The sequence below is a fragment of the Mus pahari genome, chromosome 4, assembly GCF_900095145.1.
Source record: "Mus pahari chromosome 4, PAHARI_EIJ_v1.1, whole genome shotgun sequence".
NCBI lineage: Eukaryota > Metazoa > Chordata > Mammalia > Rodentia > Muridae > Mus > Mus pahari.
The window spans coordinates 81,037,136-81,046,777 of NC_034593.1; the positions used below are offsets into that span (position 1 = coordinate 81,037,136).

General features: G+C 43.4%; 1 pseudogene; it reads right to left on the bottom strand.

The window, feature by feature from the left end:
• Positions 1-1,911: 1,911 nt before the first annotated feature.
• Positions 1,912-2,059, bottom strand: LOC115063964 (annotated as a pseudogene).
• Between the last annotated feature and the right edge of the window lie 7,583 nt (positions 2,060-9,642).

Consider the following 9,642-nt stretch of genomic DNA (forward strand, 5'->3'; position numbering starts at 1 on the left):
AGCTGTCTCTTGTGAGGCTATGCCAGTGCCTGGCAAACACAGAAGTGGATGCTCACAGTGAGCATGGAACATAGCGCCTCTAATAGAGGAGCTAGAGAAAGTACCCAAGGATCTGAAGGGAACAACAATATGAACTAACCAACACCCCCAGAGCTCATGTCTCTAGCTGCATATGTAGCAGAAGTTGGCCATCATTGGGAAGAGACACCCCTTGGTCTTGCAAACTTTATATGCCCCAGTACAGGGGAACACCAGGGCCAAGAAAGGGGAATGGGTGGGTAGGGGAGTGGGGGTGGGGAGGGTATAGGGGACTTNGGGGATAGCATTTAAAATGTAAATGAAGTAAATACCTAATAAAAATTGGAAAAAAAGAAGAAGAAGAAGAAGCTGGTGACTGCACAGCAGGAGGGTGACCCTGAGGCATGTGCCCTCTCCCAGGCTGCTTCTGAACTGAAAGATGAACAGATAATTCCAGGATGTCACCTAAGTGCTCAGATTACAGGCCTGTGCCACCTTGCCTTATTAGCTTCAATGCTTGTCTTTCTTACTTATGTATATGTATGGGTGCTTTGTCTCCATGAATGTCTGTGCACCAAGAGGATGCCCGGTGCCTCTGGAGAGCAGAAGTGGGTTATCAGATCCCCTGGAATTAGAATTACAGACAGTCCTCAGCTGCTCTGTGGGTGCTGGGAACCCAACCAAGGGTTCGCTGCAAGAGGAGCAAGTGCTTCGAACCACTGATCAATCCCCTAACCCCCCTTTTTTTTATTTTTATTTTTATTTTTTAAACATTTTCCTCAGGTAGGTTTCTGTGGCTGGTTGATTTCTCTATGGTCATGAGTCTTTGGTCCTGGCCAGTGAGATATGTTTTCTCTGTAGAGACACCGATTTTATATATTTAAGAAATTCTCAGTCTCAGTTTCGAGGGAAAACTGGTTAGTCTGGTTTAAAAATGCCCAAGGCCATTACCAGTTTGGCACCACTTAATACAATTAACTTTAGTATTTAAAAATTGTAAGATAGGGTCTCATTTAGCTGGGGCCTGGCCTCAAACTTTCTATGTAGCTGAGGCTGGATTTGAACTCTTGGTCCTCCTGCCTTTGCCTCCTAAGTACTGGGCACTGAGATGACATGACCACATAACCATACTAAGCTCAAAATTCTGTATTATCTCTGTCTCTCTCTGTGCCACCGTCTTTCTCCCTCTTTCTCTCTCCATGTTTCCCTGTCTCTCTGTCCTTGTATCGTCCCTTTTGTCTCCTTCTGTCTCTCTAGGTTAAACCTGGGGCATGCCAGGGGAGCACCCTGTCACTGAGTCACATCACCAGCCACCTTCTCCACTGGGTTCTTGGCTTGTCTGATCCACACCAGCCCTGCAAGCAAAACTCAAGTACCTTAAGAGGTGGGTCGACACTTAACTTTCTCTAGGAAAGCTATTTTTCTCTCAGTTAGAATGCAAGCAAGTGTACAGACTTCCTTGCTGTTAGTTTCTTTTAGCTCAGTGTCTCTCACAGGGACAAGGACTCTTGTATCATGTAGGGGGGCTTTCCATTTCCCAGCTGCTTGCAAACGTAACTGAAGCTCTCTGCCCTGCAAAGCTAGAAACACACTTCCCCAAGGACAGCTGAAGGGTTTGGGGATTCTTGTATCATGTAGGGTTTTTTTTTTTTTTTTTTTCATTTCCCAGCTGCTTGTAGACCTAACTGCAGCCTTCTGTCCTCCAAAGCTAAACCCATGTCTCCCCAAGAACAGCTGTAGTGTTCGCCTCTCACACTGTTGGGCCTTACAGCTCCTCTTTGATGTGGACCTGGGATAATTTACTTTCATCGGAGTTTAGCGACAGACTAAGAAAGTTATTACTGTTATGCTTTAACCACATGGAAATGGCACTCTATCTTCTCCCTTTTATTACAGGGGAGAGTGCTTATGCTGTCCCCCACAACACAATTATGCAGCTGAATTTCCTTACCTTCGGGGAAGTTGCAGGGGTCAGCACAGGAGGAGCCTCATCCTGGAAAACCACCTTCCTGATAATGATTTCTCCCTGCCAGCTAAGTTTTTATTTTTCCTTTTCTTTACTTTAAAGACTCTATTATTCACCATGGATATGAATGTATGACTGTGTGTTGGTTGAGCTTGTGGGAATGTGGGAGTGTGGGAGCGGCCCTTGGAGGCCAGAAGAGTGCACTGGGTTCCCTGGAGTGGAGTTACAGGTGGTTGCAATGTGCCTGCTGTGGGTACTGGGAATTGAATTTAGGTGCTCTGCAAGAGTAGTACCTGCTCTTAACTATGGAGTCACTTCTCTAGAGCCTGGCTTTTTTTTTTTTTTTTTTTTTTGGTTTTTCAAGACAGGGTTTCTCTGTATAGCCCTGGCTGTCCTGGAACTCACTCTGTAGACCAGGCTGGCCTCGAACTCAGAAATCCGCCTGCCTCTGCCTCCCGAGTGCTGGGATTAAAGGCGTGCGCCACCACGCCCGGCATCCTGGCTTTTTTTCTTATCATAAGAGTTTGGATTTTTTTTTGTATGTGTGGAATGTGGTGTTATGAATAGTGAAGAATTTGTTTTAGATTATTTCTTTTATCATTTGTTTTCAGGAATATCAGTTATATATTATATATCATTTGATTTTCTTTATTTTTTTTTTTTTTTTGAGACAGTTCTAGGGAACTGGGGAGCCCAGGCTGACTTGAAACTATCACTCCTCCCGCTTCAGGGTCTGAGATCTGGGATCAGAAATGTGAGCCACACTCGGGGCTAAAAATTCTTAATTTATTCCTTTCCTCCCTCCTCCCTCCTCCCTCCTCTATCCTTCTTCTCCTCCCTCCCTTCCTTCTCTCTTTGTTTTCTTCTTTTTCTTCGTGACAGCATTTTCTCTGTATACTAGTTTGACCTCAAACTCTTTTGTGTATGTAGCCCAGGCCAGCCTGAAACTCTCCATTTTTCTGCCTTTGTCTTCTGAGTGTAGGACTTAGAGGCATGCACCGGTCTACCTGAATATTTATTTCTTTTTGGTGGTGAAGGTGTCAAACCCAGTACCTTGTGTATCTAGCTAAGCACATTATCACTGAGCAGTACCAACTCTGTATTTCTCCCCATTTAATTTTCATGATATTCTATTCTGACTGTTGCATCCTCGAAGGTCTTTTTTCTTGGGTCTCATGCAGCTCACGCTGACCTTGAACTTGCCATGTAACCAAGGGTGGCTTTGCACATCTGATCCTCCTGCCTCTGCCTCCCAGATGCTGGGATTACAGGTGTGTGCCCCCACATCCAGCTCTGCCATCTTTCCTGGAGTTCCCAGAGTAACTTTAAAGATCTAAATCAGATTATGTCACTCCATTATTTAAAATCCTCCACTCCCTTCAGTCTGGATTTAGAATAGAATCCAAGTTCTTTGTGATGTCCACAAGGCTCTTTGTTGGTCCTTCAGTTCCATACCTGCTATTCCCTCCATTGCCGTCCATAGCCTCCACACTGACTTTCCTTGACCCCTTTATACCTAGAATTCTCATCTCTGGGTCACTGCCTGGTATGTTCATGTGTTCCACTTCCAATGCAAGAAACTCCACAAACCATAGCATGTCCTTTCCAGACCATGGCACCTGATGGATGCCAGCACCTGTGATTAGCATGCAAGGCATTTTTCGTTCACAGCACTTGTCCTGCAGTGTTGGGGACTGAACCCAGGGCCCCCAATGTGCCAGGTGAATACCGCTGAAGGACCTCTTCAGTCTTAGTTCACAGTACTTGTTATAATTTATGATTATATGCGACATGCTTAAGGATTAAATTATGTAAATGTTAACAGAAAGACCCAGAAGGCTTCTGAGCAAGTGAGTGGCAGAATCACAACACTGCAATGACTGCAGAACTGGAGTGTCCAAGAAGATCCAGTCATGAGGAGGGTGCTCTCCTAGGACAGGCTGGTGTGAAGCAGTAGCCACAGGCACAGAGCTCAGCTGGGTGAGGTTCCAAGTAAAGTCCAGCAGCATGTGATATGTACCCAGTGAAGACTGTGGTTGTCATGGTGATAGGTCCCACATTGTGGCTTACAGTGTGGAAACAGGAACAGTGGAGACTCCCAGAGATCTGGGACAGAGGTTGGGGAGCTGGTTAAGTATACCTTCTGGGTCTCTGACTTTTTGGAGCTGTCTAAACTGTGGGTTGATGAGAAAGAGGGAGAGAAAAAGAGACCAGAGAGAAATGAGTAAGAGAGAGATGTGGAGGAAGGGCCAACGTTAGCCTTACCATCTGGGCTAGGAAGAGAACCCAGGAAGTGGCAGGAACTTGGGCAAAGCTGCAGAGCCAGCGTGATTGAGGGGTGGTACTCTACACCCTGGCCAGTGTGAGTTCAAATCCAGGTCTACTCTCAATCCACAGGCTTTTGTTTCCAGATCTGCTCATCATGGACACAGTTCTTATTGTAAGCATGGGTAAGAGGATTAAATTAGGCCAGGGCTTCTTTAACTTTTTTCTTTCTCAGCTATTTTTGCCTGAGGAATTTATAAAAGATCCTGTGCAGATAGATATAAAATTAGGTATATAGGTCAAACGTTTGCTGATAATAAATTGTAAAGATATTTATTTTTAAAATAATATTTTGGCATGTATATAATTTTATTAAAATGGAAGAAAAATTGAATACTAACGAGATGGATGTGTTTGTTGAATTTTTTATTTAAAAATGTTTGCTTCCTTATGAGATTGTTACTTAATCATGTTTTCTCCCTTCCCTTTCCCCCTTCATCTCTTTCATATTCCCCTCCCCACTTTCCTTCAAATTCTTGGGCTCTTTTTTCATTAATTGTTATTGCATGTATGTATGTATTTGCTCATACATATATATTCCTAAGTATAGCCTGTTGAAGCCATATAATGTTACTTGGACGTATGTTTTCAGGGCTGACCATTTGGCACTGGGCAAGCGATTGGTGTGTTCTTCCCCGGGGAGGACCACCTCCTGGTCCCAGCTTTCCTCAGTTGCCTTTAGTTCTTTGTGTAAGGTTGAGACCTAATGGGATTATCCCCATCCAGTTTGGCATGTCTATGGTGTCAAACTTGTTCAGCTCTTGTTTGGGAGGTCACGTTGGTGAGACTTTACAGATATAACTTCTGATGTTACTAGGAGACACAATCTCACGGCAAACTTCCTGATCCTCTGGCTCTTACAACCTTTCAGTCCCCTCTTCTGCAATATTTTCTCTGAGTTTTAGATGCAGGGGGCCTTTGTAGATTTTTCCATTGGGACTGAGCTCTGAAACTCTGCATTTGGTTTGGTTGTAGTTTTCTGGTGTGTCTGTTGCAAAGAGAAGTTTCCTTGATGAGGGATGAAGACTCCACTTATTTGTGGATATATGGACAGATGTTTATAGATTGTTTTAGGGATTATGCTGGTTTAGTAAGTTAGTGGTTATAGATTTTCCACCAATAACCATGATTTCACTATCATTGAATAGTTAGCTAGGTTTCTAGTATCAAGCATGATTTCCTTTTTTTTTTTTTTTTTTTTTTTTTTTGGTTTTTCAAGACAGGGTGTAGCCCTGGCTGTCCTGGAACTCACTTTGTAGACCAGGCTGGCCTCAAATTCAGAAATCCACCTGCCTCTGCCTCCCAAGTGCTGGGATTAAAGGTGTGCGCTACCATGACCGGCGTATGATTTCCTTCTTGTTGAACAGGTCTTAAGTCCAATTAGAGAGCTGTTGATTCCCACCAAGGTATGTGTGCCACTACTGCACCGTGGGTTATCATGCCATGCTGGTCATTGATGTGGCTCATAGGCATCATAGCAGGGTGAGATTGTTGACTGCCTCCCTCCTTTCATCATAGCTGGGTGAGATTGTTGACTGCCTCCCTCCTTTGGAAGATTGTATGGTGCCTTCTGGTACCATGAAAGCCAGTCCTCAAGGAGGGGACATTTAGGTTATGTCCAGTCTCTGTTTCTGAAGTGTTTGGTGTCTTTAGCAATAGGGATTTACCTTCCACCTCTGGAGCATAACCAAGGGTAACATGCTTCTTTAGTCTTACATAAAGAATTAAATCTCTCTCTCTCTCTCTCTCTCTCTCTCTCTCTCTCTCTCTCTCTCTCTCAGACAGGGTCTCACTTATATATCACTGGCTGTCCTAGAACTCACTACCTGTAGATCAGACTGGCCTGGAACTCACAGAGATTTATCTGCCTCTGTCTCCCAAGTGCTGAGATTAAAACGTATGTGCCACTGTGCTCAGCCAATCTTGCTGAATATTTGATACTGCAGGATCAAGTCAGCAACTCAAACAGCAATCTTCTTTATTTTTTAAATATTTTATTTATTTATTTTTAGAATATTCTATTCAATCTTCATTTTATTTCTTCATATATGCATACACTGCATTTTTATCATATCCAACTCAAATCACCTACCCTATTCCCTCAGAGCCTTCCATACTTTCCCCTCCTATGTCATGTCCTCCTCCTCCCCTACTCCTTCACCATCCTCCTCATCTCCTCATCTCCTCCTCTTCCTCTTCTTCTAAATAATCCACTTAGTCTAATTAGTGCTGTTTGCATGCTCATGGGTGAGGGACTATCTACAGTAGCATGGGCAGCTTACCAGCAGCCACCTGCCCTGAAGAAATAGGACTCTTCCTCCTTCAGCAGTCATTGTAAAAAGATCCACGGTTGGGGTGAAGCCTCATGAGTTCCTCTTGCATCCATGCTGGAATGTTGACTGACTTGATGATCTGCAGGCAATCATAGTTGTGGGTTCAGGAGTGCAAAACCCATGTCATATCTGGAAGACAGCATTCCACAGCACTTCTGGCTCTCTTACTGCTCTTACAATCTTTATTCCCTTCCTTTATGTTTTCTGAGCTTTGGTGAGGGGAAAGGAAGAGTTATGATTTGATGTAAATGTCCCATTTAGGGCTGGGAGATGTATTATTAGCTCTTTCACCAATTACAAGTTTATTCACCAATGAAAAATGAAGTTTTTCTGAGTAAGGCTGAGATCAGCACCAATCTATGATTGTGAACATAAATATTTTGAAGGTAGTTAAATATGGCAATATAGCAAAAATAGTAGAAGTTCCCCCTGCTCCTATCCCAGGGCTTATAACTTTCCTAGACATGGGCTTTTGACTAGGTATACAATACCTAGTATAAATTCCTCCTGTGGAATTGAACCCAATCAGCAACTGACTAGTTATTTTTATGTCTGTCATGCCAGGATGGAACCTGGGGGTACATCTTGTTAGGCAGTTGATCATTGTAGCATGCATGACCCAATGATGAGCAAGACCGTTGGTGCCTTTTCTTTCTCAGTGTCCTATATAGCACCCCTGTCACTCTGAAAGCTCAATAGGAAAGAAACTTCTAGATCTCTTCTGTCTTAGTTAGGGTTTCTATTGCTGTAAAGAGACAACATGACCAAGGCAATTTTAAAGACAACATTTAATTGGGGGCTGACTTACAGTTTCAGCATTTAGTCCATTATTATCATGGTGGGAAGCATGGCAGCATCCAGGCAGGCATGGTGCTAAAAAAGGTGCTGAGAGTTCTACACGTTGATCTGCAGGCAGCAGGAAGTGACAGTGAACAACTAGACTTGGCTTAAGCTTCTGAGACCTCAGAGTCTACTTTCTAGTGACGCAACTTCCTCCAACAAGGTCATCCCTACTCCAACAAGGCCATGTCTCCTAATAATAATGCCACTCCATATGAGCTTATGGGGCCATTATTGTTCAAACTACTACATGTTCCAATTGGTTTCTCTATGTTTGAACTAGTGTATAGTATCTTCATTGATAGAATCTAGCTGGGGTAGGGAGATAAGAGCAACGGCAATAGTCTGTGCTGTTTTAGGGGGCTCTGAAGCTTCCCTGATCACTAACCACAGGGACATATCCTATACTTGGTACTGAGATTGTCAGTAACTCATGACTTCTAGGGGAAGCATTGTCCACCCATGTGGCTAGGCAAACATAGTGCTGGAGAACACCTGTGTTCAAACTCCTCTTAAAGTTGAGAAGAAATAGCTTACATGCTAGTGAGTTTCCATGAGCTTTTTTTTTTTTCTTTTTCTTTTTGAGACAGGGTTTTACTAGGTAGCCCTAGCTAACCTGGAACTCACTATGTTGACCAGGATGGCCGTCAAGTTATAGAGATCCAATTGCCTTACAGATGTGTGCCACCACTCCCAAGCTCCCATAGTTTCCATAAGGCGCGAGTGCACGTACACACACACACACACACACACACACACACACACACACACACACACACACACACCACACCAGCAAGAGCCTTTACCTGCTAAGCCATTTCCTCTGCTTCCTTTTGCTTTCTACTTTTTAGGTGGACAGGCTCTCATATATTCCAGAATAGCCTTGAACTTACTGTGTATCTGAGGGAGACCTTGGACTTCTAAGCCTCCTGCCTCTACCCCTTGAGTGCTAGGATTACAGGCTTGTGCTACTATGCCAGGCTTCTATAGTATCAGGAACTAAAACCAAGACTGTACATGCTAAACTAAACTCTGCCATCTAAACTATATCTCCAGGGTCCTCAAACAACAATATTATTTCCTTTTTAAAATTTGAGACAGGGTTTCTCTATGTAGCCCTGGCTGTCCTGGAACTTGTTCTGAGGCTGACCTCAAACTCAGAAATCAGCCTGCTTCTGTCTCTTGAGTAATGGGATTAAGGGAGTGGACCACCACACCTGGCCTCAAGCAACAATTCTTAAAATCAAACATCCAAACACACACTAATTTGTTGCTAATTTGCTGAAGGATGATGACAGGAAAATATTAAAGTCTGTGTTTTCCAGGCTGAAGATCGGGCTCGGCAGTTAAGAGCACTGGTTGCTCTTACAGAGGAGTTAGGTTTGGTTTCCAGCACCCACATGCAGTTCACAACCATCTGTAACTCCAGTTCCAGGAGATCTAACTTTCCTCTGGTCTCCAAGGGCACCTGAACACACCCTTCCCTGCACATATACACAGTTAAAAACAATAAAAATAAATCTTAAAAATTATGTTTCTATAAAAGTAGAAAACCTTGTACATACAGCAAAAACATTGCAAATCATAACATAAGCTAGTCTCAGGTCTGAGCAGTGTGCTAGCGTTCATTGGTGCGGTGAAACCTTGCATACCACAGAGCATTTGTTTGTGTTCGGAGCCCTTAAGGTTACAGTGAAGCTGTGTGATTCCCACACTCTGATTTACTGTATGTTAGTTTTTGAATTAATCTCCGGTTGTTTGTTCCAAAATCTTTTACTATTGCCAAAGTTTTCATGACTACCGCATCCCCATTCAGTTGTGACTGAATTTATATATCCCTATGTAGATAGGGTTGTAACTTGCAGCTTGAAAAAACAGGAACTAGGTAATATATGTGCACACTGCTCAGTGAATTTAGTTTCTTTCCACCTACCTGCTGACTGTCTTTTTTCCCTTTCAGAAGGACATATTCTCTGCTTTAAAACTGGGCAGGTTCGTGTCATTGTTCATCACTTCATTCAACTTCATTCAGGGATGGTCTTGTCCTGAGAGGCCTGACTCTTCACCCTGGGATGGTGGGGTCAGTTTCTATCTAAGGATTCCAGGAATCAGCTTCATTTCTTCCCAGCCTGGGATGGTGGGGTCAGTTTATATCTAAGG